The following is a 12,073-nucleotide window of genomic DNA, read 5'->3' as shown; positions in this document are numbered from 1 at the left end:
CGGCGGGGGTCTGGGTGTGGGGGTGGCTGGGCGCTCCTCCTCCTTCTTTTCACATTCCACCATCCATTTTAAAGTCCAAAGTCAACTTTATTGTCAATTCTTCACATGTGCATCACATACAATGAATCGAAAATCCGTTTCTTACTCTCTCGTGTCTGTTCAGTAGAAGAAAAATAAAAACAAAGTATAAGTTTAGAATAAAATAAATAAGTAAAAAGAAAGAAAAAGATACAATTTACAATATACAACATAGGCAATTTGCCATAAAAGTGCGAGTGCACTTAAGGCAGCGTCTCAAGGCAGCGGGGGGGGGGGGGTCGTTTGAGCACTGTTCATGGGGGGATATGGGTGGTGGGTAGGTGGAGAGGGGAGAGGGTGTTTAGCATCCTGATGGCCTGAAGCATGAAGTTGCAGTTTGGATCATGTTTTCAAAGCTGAACATTTGACGTTTGGTCCATGTTGGTGTGATTTTCTATCAAGAATCCTAAATGCTTGTTTATAGATTAATTCCAGAGGCTTCATAGTTGTCTTATTTGCTTGTGACCACCATGAAATACCAAATGTCGAATGAGACTTTATGATTGCGTTCATGTTGGATTTGGCTCCGTAAAGTGTTAATGAGTTGTATTTGGACCTAAAATTTTGACAGATTGTATTTTAGTGTATGATAGATATTTTTATATGTGGCTCTTGAAAGTTAATGTTGAATCTAATACTATGTCAAGGTATTACCGAAATCTAACTACTGAACATCCGTAATTAAATCTATGTCCAAATCAAGAATGCTTGTCAAATGATCCAAACCACTAAATCCTATGAAGATCATACACTGCATCAGTCATCAGATGATATAGGATTGTTTTGCAGCCTCGAGTCCTGGGGCTCTCACAGTCATTGAGTCAACCATGAACCTTAGTCTTGAGTCACAAACAAGTCATCTGCCTTTTCGTTCAAGCTCGTCACAAACTGATTCATGCAGCAGAACCCAGACAACAAGCCCACCAACAGATCTACGGCCATCGTACATTTTCTATTAATACTTCATCTTGTCTGCGGGGTTTGCAGAAGGCGATCACAGTGGTCACTGGGCAGGAAGCATGGTACACCGTGGGCAGATCGGTGGTGCATCAAAGTGACCAGTCCACGTTCACACACATTAAATACACAAACACTCAACCAGTTGTCTGAAAGCTTCTGCTTTATCTTTACAGCTTTGCACACAAAACACCTAATCCGACACAAAATGAATGAACCAATAATCCAGTCAATGTCAAATCCTGTAAAGACACCTAAAGGATATCAAGGGTACTGGCTCTATCTTGCAAAGAAGATGAGTCTGCTGGAATATGCTGTTTACATAAAATAGTGTTTTTTCACATCAGTTTTTCGTCACATAAATGAGAGTATAATATGTTAAATGTTTTGGTTCATTATCTCATTTTAAGATCGAGTAAAGACCAAATGACTTCCATTATGTGCTGCACTGAAATATGATGAGCCGCTGTACACATGACAGCAGTGCTGCAGACACTAACTCGCCATCTCAACTGATTACATCCGACTATGTTCCTCCATTCTGCTTTGTCCTGAAATCAAACATGGCTTTTTACAAAATCCCAATGATGTTTTTCATTTAACGACATGATCTGACTCACAAAGCTGAGACAAAACCTAAAGGCGCTTCATTCTCAAAAGTCTAATATTACATTCACACCAAGCTCCGAAACGCGTGTGCAAGTGACCGCTTTCAATGAAAAGTTCATGTAGACACAGGTAAATGCGCGTTTGGGGCTTCTGCGTTCAAAGATCTTTCATTCACGTTTAGCTACGCACGTTTTTAAGATTGTTTTGGGGCTCTGTGACAGTTAAACCAGTTAAACTTTGAAAAATCAGGAACTCGGATTGAATTTCCTTTTTCAAAACACAGAAGTAACAACCGTTTGAAAATTGATCATGAAGGGGAAATGAATAATTGCATTTTGCGCCCGGCAGGAATTCTATGACACCAAGTTTTTCATATTTCAGAATAGAGCTGAAGGGAAAAAAAGTCTGGAGTGGGATTTGCACCGTTTCAACATTTCGCACCAAGCCTCTTCCAACTGTGAGTACATTCACTAGTATCGGGTAGCAACAGTTCAGTGTGAACACCATATGCTAAAACCGTGTACAAGAATGTCCGTTTAGCGCATTCTTGAATGTGCATCACATGCCTGGTGTGTACGTAGCTTGAGGATCTTAAGGTGTGCAAATAATGTAAGTCTTCCACACAAATCCCTCTGCATAAGAACAGCCTGACAATGTGCTTCTTCTTTTTAATGCCGGTAAAGGTCAAAGATTAGCCATCTGTGCTTGACCCAGTGTCCTGCTGAAAGCCTTTGAGGTTTAGCAGAAGGTTGGACAGAGACTGAAGTGGTCCTCGAGAGTCCACGGTCCCCACAGAGTGCAAGGGTGTATCCATGAGCTGACATTTTACACTATTGTTGCAATGAAAAGACCACACTCCAGGATTCCCTAATCCACCTGTGAGGCATTAGAGGAGATGATGTGGAGATTTTAATGATCTAACCTTTTCTGGCCAAAAAGTGGCTGCAGGCAGTGAAGGAATTTCTGTTCGTGTCATCCAGTGTGTTGATTTTAAAGCAGCGGCTGAAGTCTGTTCCGTCGGTGCACACATTCAGATTTGTATAATTTGTATAATTTTTCAATTCCAACACACAAACTTGTGCAGCACTAATTATTGACCATGACTTTTACTGACAGTTATTCATATTATTACAGATTTGGAAAAGATTTAGAAACAGAAATACTTGGTTTAACAGCACTGAAGTTATACTACTGACATGTATTGTTGTGTGTCCTGTTGTGTGCCACTGAAGTGGTGCCTCTGCATCTCTGGATTTCCAGCTAGAACATACAAAGTTTGCACCAGTTTTCATTTTACAACAAAACCTTTTTTGACAACCAAGTCATTCTGGGAGGAAAACATAGGAGAACACATGGAGGGTTTCTGGAAAACAACACACATCTTACTGATTAAAAAAAGGTCTGCACAAGGCTCTGAAAAACAGAATTGGAGAAATGTTGCCCCCTCTGCTTTGGCCCTGTTGGAAATGCTAAATGACTAACATTCTGCGACTATGATACAATCTTCTTTTTGTGAAACAGATCCACGTATGGAAAAAGGCTGATACATTCAGGCACATGTTGCCAATTTCTGCTCTCACTATTGATGGTAAAATTCGCTGCTGAACACTTGACCATAAACGTGATGCTCCTGACGTGTGGGAGGAGCTACTGTCTAAAGTTTTTATCTTCATCACTACATGGAAGCATTGACTGGATGCCTCATTTACAATGGATGGAAGACACGGATGATGTTGACAGATCAGGTTTATTTATGTTGAAGAATTCCCAGTACAGTGAGGTTCACCATCTACTGCAGGAACTGCGTCTGAATGACGCCGCTTTTAGCATTACTTCCGTCTCTCTGTGACCCAGTCTGATGACCTACTGACCTAATGACTTACTGTGCCTCATTAGTTAGAGGAGGGAAAAACCAATGACCAAATATAAATTTAGGGGAAATTTTTGTTAATGTCTCGATGCAAAAAAGAAACATAGGATAAAGTTCAGGAGAACGATCAGACTCTCCTCCATGTTGGTTTTGGACTCCACCTGCTGATCACACCATCAATCATTCACAGCTGAGTTCCTGATTGGTTCATGTTACGTGAATTTTTCACCAAAGTTTAGCGTGTCGCCCGAAACCACCTCCGATTGTGTCTGGACATTGACTTAACATCGAAACTGGATGCTCCTGGCATACTAATAGTGTTTTGGGTGAGAACATTGTGTAACCCTTGTGCTATCCTAGGCACTTTAACATTGGGATTTGGGTCATCTAGACCCACTAGACAGTTCTCTGAACCTTTTTTCTTCAATGATTTGTGATCTTCACTGGTGTCCATGGATTACATGAAATCTTTCCACCTTTATCCACCTTTGTCATGGTAGGGAAAACACGTCAATGTAAGGGTGGGGTCATCTGGACCCCATAAGATTGCACAAGGGTCAAGAAGGCAGGGGATTTTTTTTTAAAGTAAACGTTTTAATCTTATGGACGTAAGAACTCATTGGAATCCAAGTAAAGGTGCAGGATGGGGGGTTGTTTTTCCTTACAAGTGCAGAGCTGAGAGTAGGTTGTATGTTGGTAGTGTCTATTTCATATGAAGACACTGCTGGAAGAAATACATTTGACTATTTTTTTCTTCTCAAACTGAGCCCACGTTGGCGTCAGCAGCTATGCGGCGCAGCACCTTTGGCCTCCTGTTCCACCTCACCTCTGACAACTGCTGAGGCTCCTTGTCAGCACACAGAAAACTTTTCAGAGGTTGTTAGACGTGCACTGCCCTGAGCTCCTTACATGCCAAGATCATCCTGCAAGGTCAGATCCACAGGAAGGTGGAGGCAGATCAGTCCTTTTGTCCCAGACTGAGGAACCTCCTTGTAACTGTAACACAAAAGCGCCACGCAGCCTCCTCCAGACACAGTTTTACAAACTCAGCAGAAAAAAAAAGCCACAGCATTTAGTGTCCTTACAAAACCTTTAGCCTTTTTTAGCTTCTTCGTTTGTGTCATTTTTGCTTGGATTATATTGTCAATAAGTAAAAAAGATCAAAATAAGCACTGAATAAATGTGAAGCTCCATTCCTGGCCTAGTTATTCAGTCCTACCCTCCTCCTTCTCCATACAGACAACAATGATGAGTAAGCATATTCCTGAAAAGCCCAGCTGTTCAAACATATTGCAATTCCTTTCATCGGAGATTCAAAGAGGCTTACAACAGATCAGCCTCATCCGGTCCTGGCTTGGTCTCCTGCTGACCAGCCCTCCTTTTAAAAGAAGGTTTTCTGCTTGTCTAAGCCAGCTGGTGGTAAATTCACCGCACAGATGTGTGGATAATGATAGACAGCATGGCCAAGTACACATCCTTTCAAGGGACGGCAATGCTGGAACGCTTTATGATCTGATACAGTTGTGTAACAGTTAAAGAGTATTGTATTTTAAGTAGCTTCTGAGTATAACTCAAGGCAGCCAGGAAATGCATAGTGAAGGAGAAAACATCATATATAAGTTGGACTGGGGTATTAGTTACACTTTTGGGAGAAGTTTCTTTAAAAATATATTTGAACAAGAACAGACATTTCATCCTGAAAGCAAATCATAATAATGGAATAGAAAACAATAATAGACTGAATATCTGCACGCTTTACTACTGTACCCGTATTTGGTTTCATGAAACATAGAAGAAATTTAGTAAATTAGAGCAGCATATGAACAATAATTCTGATCACCATAGCATAAAGAACATGCTAGCAAGTAAATGAAACCCCCTGTCTCACTTTAAATCACTAAATCCTCGACGACGCACGTTCAAGCGGCCACTTTTAATTAAAAGTAATAATAATAATGGATTGGATTATCTGCATTTTTCCAGACGCTCAAAGTTCTTCCAATGTGTCCATTATTCATTCATACTTGGTGATGGTAACCTACATGGCTGCCAGTTCACGCCTATTGCGACATTCATACACATTCACACACCAGTGGAACAACACTGGAGGCAGCGAGGGTGAAGTGTCTTTCCCAAGGACACAATGACAGTTGACTGGGTGGAGGGGGGATCGAACCACCAACCCTTCAATCATTGGCCGACCTGCTCAACCGCCGGAGCAACTGCCGCCCAAAAAGTCAATGTAAACATGCATATACTCGCGTTTTCGTTTTCACGTTCAAATCTCTTGTGTTAACGCGTTGCTACACAAGTTTTAAGTCTGTTTTCGGACCCTACATACAAAACGCGGTGAAAGTTAAACCGGGCGGAACTTTGACCAGTCAGAGACTCGGATTTGGTAGTGACAAATGGATGGCGTCCCTTTTAATTCACGGCAGTACCACCCGTTTGAAAATTGATCACGAAGGAGAAATGAATTGTGGTTTGTGTCCGGCTGGAATTACCTGACGCAAATATCGGAAAAAGGATCTGAAAGAAAAAAAACCTGGAGCAAGGTTTGGGAGATTTTGGTCGTTTGAACATTTCACACTAAACCTCCTTCAACTGAGATAACATCAGCAAGTATTGGGCAGCAACAGACCGGTATGAACACCGTAAGCTACAAGTGCATTCAAGAACCCTCGTTCAGCATGTTCTTCAACGCACATCACATCCCCGGTGTGAATGTAGCTTCAGACTGAGCGGTGCTTCCTCTACTTCTGCGTTGTTTTCAGTAGCAAATACTGATAGATACACACACCTGCAGTGACCTCTACGGAGCCCCTAAGGGGCCATTGGAAAAAAAACAATTGAAGTGGAAAAAAATTGTACTTCAATTGTTTGTTTGTTTTTTTGCTTCAATGTCCCTTTAGGGGCTCTGTAGATCTCTAGTGGTTCTTGCTAATTTTCTTTTTAAATCGCACACAAGTCGCACCCCTGGTCAAACTATGCCAAAAAACGCGACTTGTACACAGAAAAATACGTTAATAGGTCATTAGTAACGGGTCATAATTGAAGTTATTTTGTGTCCAATAAGATGATGTGTATTTACATGTGTATAGATTTGTCTGACAAAGTGTGATGCTATATAGTGTTTACATCTATTAAAAAATAGAATATTTTATTGCGTCCTTCATGAACATGATAAAGGCTACAGTTCTTATTTCGAAAGCGTTCCAATTATATCTGCCTTTTAACAAAAAGAAGCTAATTCTATTAATAAGCTTTTTGTGTGTTTTTTTACTTACATATTTATAGTTTCTTACATAACACAGTACCTTGAGTGAGAGGGAGCCTGTAATAAGATGTGAACCTTTATTTATTAAATGATAAACTGTGACTTTTTCTTTGCTGACAGCAAACCTAGCAGGTATACATGACTGAACATAATTTTTAATAATTAGAAGTAGATGTGTCAGATTTGGCTGCCCACCGGCATGCAAGCTCACTGGAACTGACAGTTTCTGTGAGTAATAAATTCAAACCCCAGCATTTCTGCCATCAAAGCTGTTTCCTCAGAATTCCGTGCCATCTGAACATGCTGTCGACGGCGGCGGATAATCACGAGGCAGGCGGAGGTTCCTTCTGTCTGCTCCGTCCATTCTGTGATTCAAAGGACCCATTATGTCTCTGAAAATGGTGGGCCTTGTCTTTGCTTCCTTTAATAACAAGGAAAGAAAGGCCGAAAATACAGCCAGGAGACGCACAGGCAGGAGCACTCACCTCAACACACGTGTTTATAGGACGCTCTCTCGCTAATATCCACAACTCATTCACAAATGAGCACGTGAACAAGAGCGCACACGGCTCCTAATCCAAAGGATTTGATCATTTCAGATGCAGAGAGTGCTAATTCAGAGTTAAAGCACATAGAAGACTAAGAGCCATCCTAGTGATGAATTTTAACCTCCAATTCAGAAGGAATGCATCTACCCTTCCATATCTAAGACTTAATAAAACATCAAAAAGGATGGAGCTGTGTGGGTCTGGACACACACACACACCAGCACCACATCCAGAAATCCCTTTTTATTCTGACGCACACAGATTCACTTTTTTTATTTATTTTTTTTATTTAATATTTAAAGGCTGAGTGTTGGTGAAGCAGATCACTGGTTTGCATCTCAGAGAGCTATAAGCGGTGCATCCAGTCAGAGCCAGGTACAAAGCAGATGTCATCAACTTCCCATTCAAAGCACCACTTCCCCCCAGTGGATGTTCAGAAAGGGGAGAGTCACTTTTCTTCCCACACATCCAAAGGCATTTACTGGTCAATGTTTAGCGTGCTACCTGAGTAGGTGACATGACGAGCATATGTCCACGCCAGAAACCACGCTGTGACAACTTAGACAGCCTATTTATTATTCACTTATTTTAAATATTTTAAGGGTCTGACAGGATGTTCATGCAATGAATATTTTAAACATTTCCTGACAAAGAAAGGTAGTCTTCTTGCACTTACTTGGAGTGATTAAAGCATCAATTGTTTCACTTCCTAAAGGAGAAAATGCCCTTTTATTCTCTTAGTACAGCATTCTGAAGAAGGGTTTCTGTTTTGATCTTGAAGGAAACTTGCCAAGGGACACTCTTGGGAAAGCAGCTTGATCTCAATCAAACAGGAAAACTGAATGTGAAATGACTGATGTGGAAATTAGAATAAACTCAAATGAACAGGGCAAATTTTAAATGTGCCAGTTTTCATAGGAAAGGGGTAAAGCATAGGTAATTACAAGATTATGGTTGCTTTTTTTTATTTTTTGTGCAAGGACCTGGGCAAACATCTGCCGCACTTGTGCCCCTTCAAGCAGCAGCCCTCTCTGGGTGGAGGGGGAAATTGCTCTGCAGACATATCTCTCAGCAAACATAAATGCACAAGTATTCAGATCTGCAAACAATGTTTTTCCTGCACAGGGGAGTAGCCCTCATGCTACCATCAAAAAAGGAATTATCATCCTGTATTTCCCAACTTTGCCCTTTGTGAAAAAAAGAACATGTTTATATCCTTTAGTGTGTTCACATTCACAGCATTTCTGCTCCCTAAACCGCCTGTTTCAAAGACAGGATGAGAAAAGGTTTTCTTACCTCAAATACTGTCCAAACCAGTAAAGCCTAGTAGTCCACAAGAAAAGCGGTCTGATGAGCTCAGTGCTGCTCCGTCAACACAAAATCACCCAAAAATCTTCTAGTCTAAGCCCAGAGAGGAGCGGATTCTCATCACAACTTACTTTTTTTCATGAACAGGGTGTCCTTGAACACATTTCTACATAATCCCTTTTTACTTTCCTGGTTCTTACGGTGATATTCCACCTTGGCTCGGTCCAAAAGGTGTCTTATTTTCTAGCAGCAGGTCTGTGTGGAGCGCAGACCGAGCGGACGCGCAAAAACCCGGCCGGGAGGGAGAGGCTCCTCGGATGCGCGCTAACGGGCTCCGGCGCAAGCCAATCCCGGCGCTCCTTGCGGCTCCGCTCCTGCCGTCGGGGGGGAATTCAGCATCTGCTGGAAAAGTGACCCCCCCACCTGACGACAACTTTCACACACCCCTGTCACAAGGAGGAAGCGTGACAGCGCGTCTGTAATTTTCCGGCAAATCCTTCCGCGTCGCGGGTTTTTCTCCTCCACTCCTGGTCAGATTGATGACATTTCCCCAGAATCCGTTCTCCGGGATGGATGCTGACGAAGTGGCGGAATGAAACGAGCTGTCTCTGCCTCCCTCCCTCCCTCACTTCCTCCCTCACACGTGCATCTATCCTGCTTGCGCTTCCCCACCCTTTCCTCTCCTCTCCTCCTCTCATGCGCTCCTCCAGCTCCGGCTCAGAACCATCACGGCCGCGCTGTTTGCAGCCATGGCAGACAGAGAGGTTCACCGCCCTGATTCCTCACACAAGCCAATCACGCCTGATGAATATGGAGCATTAAACCGATATGAAGGAGAGCAGCAACATGGAAAGGAGCCGCGCGCCAGGAGGCGATCGGATCTCCTCTCTTCAATCATCCTTAACCCGATTGCTGCTCATCTCGTTGGCTAGAATGACTGTTTTACATCTCTTGTCATAACTTTTCTTTTTGTGGAGAGTATTATTCAGCAGTTGATGCTGGCCAACTGACAAGAGTAACTGAAGAGGAGGATAAAAATAGCCAGCAATAGCAGAATGCTGCATAGAGACAGGCAGCAGCGCCCATACCTTCAGAAACATCATGTCAAGCATTTTACGCAACAAATCCTTTACAGATATCCAACTTTACAACCAGAATGGTCATGGCAGCTTTGGAGTTTGTTTTCTATTTTTGATTCTGTTTCCTTCAAATTCGATCATTTCATCTTCATGTGATCCACTCAACAATAATTTACAAGTTTTAAGAGAATGAATAAAGATCTAAGGAACAAACCATGTTATGTAAACCGGATGTTGAAACAACAGTTGGATCAAAAGTTTGGACTGAATGATTAAAACATTTTTCATCATGAGCAGTGGCGGACTTAACAGTTTGGGGGCCCCGGGCAAACAAGGGGCCCACTGTGGCAGTTGTATCCGTTTTCACATCAAATCACATGTAAATGTCAATTAAATGTATTCTATATACATTACTTTTGACAAGGACCACAGAATGGCGAGGACTCAGATGCAGAGTTCTTGGGAAAAACTTTTAATCTTGAGAACCTGAGATAGGCGTAGGTTTTGGTAAGCAACTACACATGATAATCAGGCACAGGACAGAGGGAGACACCGACCATAAATACATATGAGGAGGGACAGCACAGGTGGGAATGATCAGGGATGATTAGGTAGACAGCTGTGAGGAAAACAGACATGGACAGGAAAGGTGGAAGGAACTTTCAAAAGAAAACAGGAAGCGACACACGAGGACACAAATGTCAGACAGGAACTTGACGAAACATGACAGTACCCCCCTCCCTAAGGACCGACACCAGACGGTCCAGGAGCCCCGGACCTGAAGAAGTCCGTCAGGAGGGACCTGTCCTCGATGAAACGCTCCGGAATCCACTGGCGGTCCTCCGGACCGTAGCCCAGCCAGTCCACCAGGAACTGCCGACCACGACCCCGTTTCCTGACGGCCAGGATCTCCCTCACAGTGTACACCGGTCCACCCCCCACCATCCTGGGCGGCGGTGGGGGCTCTGAGGGAGGCACCAGAGGACTGTCCACCACCGGCTTCACCTTGCTGACATGGAACGTAGGATGAACCCGGAGGGACCGGGGCAGACGAAGACGAACCACAGCTGGGTTGATGACCTTGGCGACGGGAAACGGCCCCACAAACCGGGGAGCCAGTTTCCTACAAGGGACGTGTAGGTTGAGATCCCTGGTTGAGAGCCAAACCTTCTGTCCGGGTTGGTAGATGGGAGCGGGACACCTCCTGCGGTCCGCAGCCCTCTTGACCCGATCCTGTTGTCGAGCCAGGATCTGTCGAGCGGCTGCCCAGATGTGATGGCAGCGACAAACCAGGGCGTGAGCAGACGGGACGGCGACCTCAGTTTCCGCATCCGCGAACAGAGGAGGATCTTAGCCATGCACGCACTTGAAGGGCGAGAAGCCAGTGGCCGAGGTAGGTAGAGTGTTGTGGGCGAACTCCACCCACACCAGGAGTCTGCTCCATGTCGAGGGGTTCTGGGAGACCAAGCACCGGAGGCAGAACTCCTTCCAGAACCGGGACACGAACTGCGGTCCCCGATCCGACACCACATCCCTTGGGAACCGATGGTACCGCACGATTTGGTGCATGACGATCTCAGCCGTGGCCTTGGCCGATGACAATCTTGGCAGGGCGATGAACCGGACTATCTTAGAGAACCGTCCACGACTGTTAAGACGGTGGTGTGACCCCGTGAGGAGGGTAGACCAGTGACAAAGTCCATAGAGATGTCATCCCAGGGTCTGGAAGGGATGGGAAGAGGCTGAAGGAGTCCCATGCGACGTCCGGTGGACGATTTATTCCGGGCACAGACTGAACACGCCGCAACGTACTCCCGGACCTCCGACCCCATGCTTGGCCACCAGAACCTCCGGGAGATGGTGTGCATTGACGAAACATGACAACTTTGAAAAATATTGAATTTATAAATGCACTAATTTGTTACCCACTCACTTTTCTAGAACCAATGAAGGGCTTCTTTCTTTTCTTTGATTAACTAAAGATGGATTAACTAAATAAAATACTTTATTGTCCAACTCTAATGAAAATTGTGTTTTAACATGTACTTATAGCATTTTTCTTGTCATGGTGGCCTGTCAGTTACTCTCCCCCGCCTTCTCTGCCTTGGATGCTACCAGCTGATCTCACTCACCTCATCATTACCTCTGCCTTCTTAAGGACCCTGTGGATCTTTAGTCGACGCCAGTTCATTGTTCCTCCTCAACGGTGCTTAGTCTGGTCACGTGTAGTTCCTGTGTGTTGTCATTTTTCATGTCACTAATTGCTCCTCTCGCTATGTCTCAGGATTATCCAGTTCTGATACTCACCTGGTCACGGTCTTCTGGTCTCACGTGCTGTGCTCCTGGA

The 12,073-nt window shown here is 43.9% G+C and overlaps 1 protein-coding gene across 2 annotated transcripts in view; it reads right to left on the bottom strand.

Moving 5' to 3' along the window:
- Nucleotides 1-9,494, bottom strand: part of LOC101162455 (leucine-rich repeat and immunoglobulin-like domain-containing nogo receptor-interacting protein 2) — a 308,018-nt gene extending 298,524 nt beyond the window's left edge. For both annotated transcript variants that reach the window (XM_023959558.1, XM_023959559.1), the window contains exon 1: nucleotides 8,636-9,494. The gene's annotated coding sequence lies outside the window, so the exon portion shown is untranslated. The remainder of the gene's footprint in view (nucleotides 1-8,635) is intronic.
- Between the last annotated feature and the right edge of the window lie 2,579 nt (nucleotides 9,495-12,073).

Source organism: Oryzias latipes, chromosome 10 (genome assembly GCF_002234675.1).
Source record: "Oryzias latipes chromosome 10, ASM223467v1".
NCBI lineage: Eukaryota > Metazoa > Chordata > Actinopteri > Beloniformes > Adrianichthyidae > Oryzias > Oryzias latipes.
Note: the sequence above shows the minus strand (reverse complement) of the source record. Positions and strands in the feature narration are given on the sequence as shown.